The sequence below is a fragment of the Panulirus ornatus genome, chromosome 20 (genome assembly GCF_036320965.1).
Source record: "Panulirus ornatus isolate Po-2019 chromosome 20, ASM3632096v1, whole genome shotgun sequence".
Taxonomy (NCBI): domain Eukaryota; kingdom Metazoa; phylum Arthropoda; class Malacostraca; order Decapoda; family Palinuridae; genus Panulirus; species Panulirus ornatus.
This window is the reverse complement of record NC_092243.1, coordinates 72,798,470-72,804,469: the sequence shown is the minus strand read 5'-3', so window position 1 is coordinate 72,804,469 and position 6,000 is coordinate 72,798,470.

Sequence of the window (6,000 nt, the reverse complement as noted above, 5' to 3'; positions counted from 1 at the left end):
AAAGAATGTACATGATCACGTACCACAAAAAAAAAGAAATAATAAAAACAATAAAATGCCACACTTACATTTTGGTACTTTATCATCTCTCTTTTGCCCTTGATCCCCATCTGCAGACGTCTGGGCACGGAATTGATTGGAAAGGTTCCTGAAGTGTTTTAGGTCCAGATGGTCTAGATCTGCTGAGGTATGGCAGGCAGCAAGCTTGCCTCTCATCTGGTTCCAGCAAATCTTGATTGGGTTAAGGTCTGTGCAGTTTCCAGGCCACTCCAACAGTTGCCTACTTTTCTCTTGATAGGCAGTTCATCCATTTTCTAGCCTTACTGGGGGGGGGGGGGGGGGGGGACTCTCCAGCATAAAGTTAACACACCCGAAAACCTCATAAAAAAAAAAAAGAAGCAGATGGTTCTCTAACAATGTACTGCTCTCCATTCATTGTGGTTTTTAGGTAAGACGTACAACCCTCCCCCACAACCCGATACATCACTAAAGCAACCCCATGTCATCACACTATGTGGGTGTTTCGCCGTCTTCTTTGTCAGACGAGAGCCGTACCGGCTGGCACCCTCCGGCCTCCTCACCCTCCCCTGCCTGACTTCACTGTTGCTCACTTGCATTTCTTTGCAAGTGCGAGTCCCTTTTCGATTCAATGCCTTCGTAAGCAGGGGGGGTTTGGCAGCTGGCTTGCGGGAGGGAATGTGAAGGTCCTTTTGAAGGCGATGTTCAATGGTTCTTTTTGCAAGACGATTCTCAGAAGTTTTGGATTGGGCGACCAAGGTAAGTTTATGGTGGTATGATGACGTTGTGTGGGAGGCCATGAGCGTTCTCAAGCAGCCACCTGATTGTGCGTTGTGAGGATCCATTACGCCTAGAAATCTCTCTCGTACCCACATTTTCTCGCTTCCAGGCGAGAATTCGGGCAATCTTCTCCATAAAATGGCAAGAGCCAATCATCTGGAAACACAATTGGAAGAAATACGGCGTCCAGAAGCATCTTCCCAAAATAAATTGAGGGTCAGGAGGAGTAGAGAAAGAATATCCTTCAGTAAAGATAGCCTGAGGCACATTGAGGCTAATTGCTGGAACACTAGTCTCAGCGCATAATATACCAAGACTTCATCATTAGAGCGTCATACGCTTATAATACACATCTCATCCGTGTATCGCTTTTAAAAACATACGGAGGATGGACATTTTTTTTTGTGGACACTGTATATATCTCACAAATTGTCTTGATCATCATACAACTCTTTAGACTTCAGAAATGCTGTCCACATTCACAGTTTCATTACAAAATATATTCCATTCATTAACCACTCTTAAATATAAACGCATTTCTTTGCATCTTTTCTCAAAAGCTTCTTAACTGACCTCATTCTATGTCTTCTAATTACACTGTCTTTCCATCTTTCGATGAAAGACTAATTGATTGTCATTATCATACTGGCTGTGATCAATCAATTCAACCCATCCTCTTCCTCCCTTCGTGGCTTCAAACACACGTCCTCAACCCACTTATTCGTAACTTTTAATTCCGGTACAACATCTTGGTTGTCCTCCTCCTCTGGACCTTCTCTATCAGCTCTTTGTGATTCTGTAGCCTATGGTGACCCAAAACTGGAGAAGCAGATTATCATTTTGGCCTCATTCATGCTATGAAGAGCTTGTGATATATTTCTTTACCCATTTAACTTGCATGGCAGTCGCCTATCTACCAGCACAGTCTGTGTTTATCTACACCATTCCTGTATGATGGCCATAAGGTCGGTATAATGTCGATCCCCCCAAGGTTTTCTCGCACACAGCTTCCTGCACCTTATTTCCTGTGTCCCATCCACTCCACATCGACTCGGGTTGAATTCCCTGCACCAACTACCAGAGCATCTTTGGAGTGTGTATCGGGTTGGATCCCATCTTTTGGAGTTTGTTTAGTGTTGAATTCCATCTTTTGGAGTTTGTTTAGTGTTGAATTCCATCTTTTGGAGTTTGTTTAGTGTTGAATACCATCTTTTGGAGTTTGTTTAGTGTTGAATTCCATCTTTTGGAGTTTGTCCCACCTCAGGGACATGACCAGTGGCACACCAGTGGTGAGTCCCACCCATTCATGGACAGTTCCTCGGACATGCACGGAGGGAGCTGGGGGACGATTAGCTGTGATCAATAGGACTGTTTGGGTCTTCCCACAGTGGGTGTGGTGTGTGTGTGTGTGTCTGTGTGTGTTTGAGCAGGTCATCTTCCAGTATCCTGGACACTCCTCTTCCTCTTCCTCCTCTTCTTCCTCTTCCTTCTCTTCTTCTTCCTATTCCTATTCCTCCTCCGCTTCTTCCTCCTGCTCTTCCTCCTATTTCTCTTCCTCTTCCTCCTCTTCCTCCTTCACCTCTCTTTCCTGCTCCTCTTCCTCCTTCCTCTTCCCTTCCCCTCCTGTATATCAACAATTCCCCCTCCCTCCCCTAGACAGAGCAGGTCCGATCTTCTCTCTCACTCTCTCTCTCTCTCTCTCTCTCTCTCTCTCTCTCTCTCTCTCTCTCTCTCTCTCTCTCTCTCTCTCCACCTTTGACCCCTGCCCCAGCCCCTCCCCCCTCCCACTGTCTTCATCCATTTCTCACATCCCGAGTCTGATCCAGCAATCTTCCTATTCCATGAGTCAGACTTTCTATTCCATAAGTCAGTTTTTCTATTCCATGAGTCAGTATTGAACCTCACTATGACCAAAGTCTCCTCATGTCGACTCCATCTACCACTATCTACATCTACTACTATCTACATCTACCACTATCTACATCTACCACTTCTATCTCAGATATCTACTCTCTTCTGTTTTTTCTTCTTTCCTTTTCCACATGTTCCATTTCCGTCCTAGAAATCACCAATGGTTTTTACTTTGGAGACATGCGAAGATGTTTTGATGAGGGAGGGGGAGGGGAAGGGGGGGGGGAGTGAAGGAGACGACGACCCCCCTCCCCCCCCCCCGAAAGATGCTTTAAAGGGGGGGGGGAGGGTTGTAGGAGGAGCCCCCCCTCCCCTCTTCTTCCCCCCTCCCCTCTTCTTCCCCCCCCCCCCAGGAGTGTCAGGCGCTGGTCACGTGAGCATGAGGGCGACGTATGCAAATGCAGTTGCCTGTGTGGTTATGGTATGGTTGGGGGGGGGAGGAGGGGGGTTAGGGGGGGCTGGCTGGAGTACAAGGGGAATCGAGGGAGTGAGTGAGGGGAAGGGGGAGGGGAAGGGGGGAAAGGCAGACTTTGCAAGTTTCTTTTTTGTGTGGAGAGAAAAGTGAGTGAGAGAGAGAGAGAGTGTATGTGTGCTGTGTGTGTGTGTGTGTGTGTGTGTGTGTGTGTGTGTGTGTGTGTGTGTGTGTGTGTGATGACCCTGAAACAAAGGAATGGCGGGATGTGCAATTGTTGACCTGGGGGGGGGAGGGGGGCCCACCAGCCAGCCTGTGTGGGGGGGGGGCACTCTTACGCCGCTGAGACCATCCCCCTACCCCCCCTCCTCCCCCCTCCTTTTGTTTACCTCCTCCTCTCACCCCCCTCCCCCCACCACCACTCCCGGGGGGGGAAAGAATTGAGGGAAATGAAAGAAGGAATGAAGAGACAAGTGCCAATACCGGACCCACCAGGGAGAGAGAGAGAGAGAGAGAGAGAGAGAGAGAGAGAGAGAGAGAGAGAGAGAGAGAGAGAGAGAGAGAGGCGACATCACTCAAATTAGTTTGTCTTCACAATTCTCAAAGTTCGTTATATTTTCGTGTTTGGGATTAAATCATAATCGAAATCTTAATAAATGGTCTTAGTATTAATCTTATCTATGTCTGCTATGTATGGGTTAAGTTAGGTTAGGTTAGGTTAGGATAAGCTGTTAGCTTGGGTTAGGTTAAGTTAGGTTAGGATAAGTTGTTAGCTTGCGTTAGGTTAGGTTAGGTTAGGTTAAGTTATGGTAAGTTAGGCTGTTAGGTTAAGTTAGGTTAGGGTAAGTTAGGCTAGGTTAAGTTAGGTTAGGGCAAGTTAGGTTAAATTAGGTTAGCTTAAGTTACGTTAAGTTAGGTTAACTTAGATTAGGGTAAGTTAGGTTAGGCTAAGTTAAGTTAACTTACGTTAAGCTAGGTTAGGTTAGTTTAGGTTAAGTTAGGTTAGGTTAGGTTAAAGAGCACCGATACATCCGAGAGAGCCCCTCCCCCCGTTTTCTACCCCGACTTAAGTACCAGCAGTCTCATTGGATGAGGTTGACCCCTGAACACCATTTTCTAAATTTACTCTCCCCAGACTCTCACTCACTCTCACTCTCACCACGGTGAGTGCTGCCCCTCTCCCACCTTTGTCTATTGTGTACACTGGCCCCAAGCGCCAACACCGGGCCATCATCAGCATATACACCTCCAGACCTACCCACCCCCTCTTCCGTTTTCTTTAACGTCGAATTTCTAATCCATCTCGACCTCCACTATTATCACACATTGTGTAGGTTAAGTAATGGAAATTATCTTTCCATCATCATACTATCTATTATCTTTATCTTATTATCTATCGACGAGTCATAGAACAGACAGTGATATCTTAGAGTATATATATATATATATTTCCTTTGTAATCTTATCATAAAGGAGATTAGAGAGTTATGACTAATGATTAGAACAGCATCATTAATTATTACAAAAGCATGGTTAATTAGAACAGCATGATTAAGTATTAGAACAGCATGGTTAGGTATTAGAACAGCATAATTAGATATTAGAACAGTATAATTAAATATTAGAACAGCATAATTAAATATTAGAACAGCATAATTAAATATTAGAACAGCATAATTAAATATTAGAACAGCATAATTGAATATTAGAACAGCATAATTGAATATTAGAACAGCATAATTAAATATTAGAACAGCATAATTAAATATTAGAACAGCATAACTGAATATTAGAACAGCATAATTAAATATTAGAACAGCATAACTGAATATTAGAACAGCATAATTAAATATCACAAGATAATTAAGTATTAGAACAGCATAATTAAGTATTACAACAGCATAATCAGGTATTAACTCTTAAGATCAAAAAACATATAAGACTCTTCCCCTTCCCCACCCCCCCCGAACCCCACCAACCCTCGAAAAAAAACCTAAAAAAATCACCTTTAAGAAAACACAGAAAACGGAGACCCCAAATATGTGGAACATTGGTGCTCCTTAGTCTTGCAAATGACTGGATGATGAGGTGAATAACTTACCTTAATTAGCATTTCATGTGTGAGAGAGAGAGAGAGAGAGAGAGAGAGAGAGAGAGAGAGAGAGAGAGAGAGAGAGAGAGAGAGAGAGAGAGAGAGAGAGAGAGAGAGAGAGTTAGGCCACTAAACTACTGCCCTGAGGGAGAGCATCTTAACATATTGACTACCTGACGAAGGGCTCCAAGTGAGAGAGAGAGAGAGAGAGAGAGAGAGAGAGAGAGAGAGAGAGAGAGAGAGAGAGAGAGAGAGAGAGAGAGAGAGAGAGAGAGTATAGAAGCTGTGTGTGTGTGTGTGTGTGTGTGTGAGATAGTCTATGCTTGGTGTAGAACTTTATATATATATATATATATATATATATATATATATATATATATATATATATATATAAAAGGAAGGGGGTATAATGAAGGGGGGGTCCAAGGGTGGTTCTTGGGGGGGGGGGTCCTAATCAGCAGGTGGAAGACAATGGTGGGAAGGGTGTTTATATGGACGTAATTATAAGGGTCTTATTAAGGAAATCGAGGCTCTAGGTGCCTTAATTAAAAGCTGTCACCCTTTGTGTAATACCTTATGGTAGACTTAGCAGTGGGATCGAACCCCCCACCCTCGACTGTAGCCAGATCCAATCCACTGTAGCCTGGGAGAACCTAACTTAGCATTATGTACACTTACAGACCCCCCCAGTCCCCCCCCCCCCCCAGTAGCCTAGCCTAGCCTAGCGTGTATCATAGCTTGGCCTAACTGACCCTTAATGTAGATTAGTTCAATATTATGTAGTTTA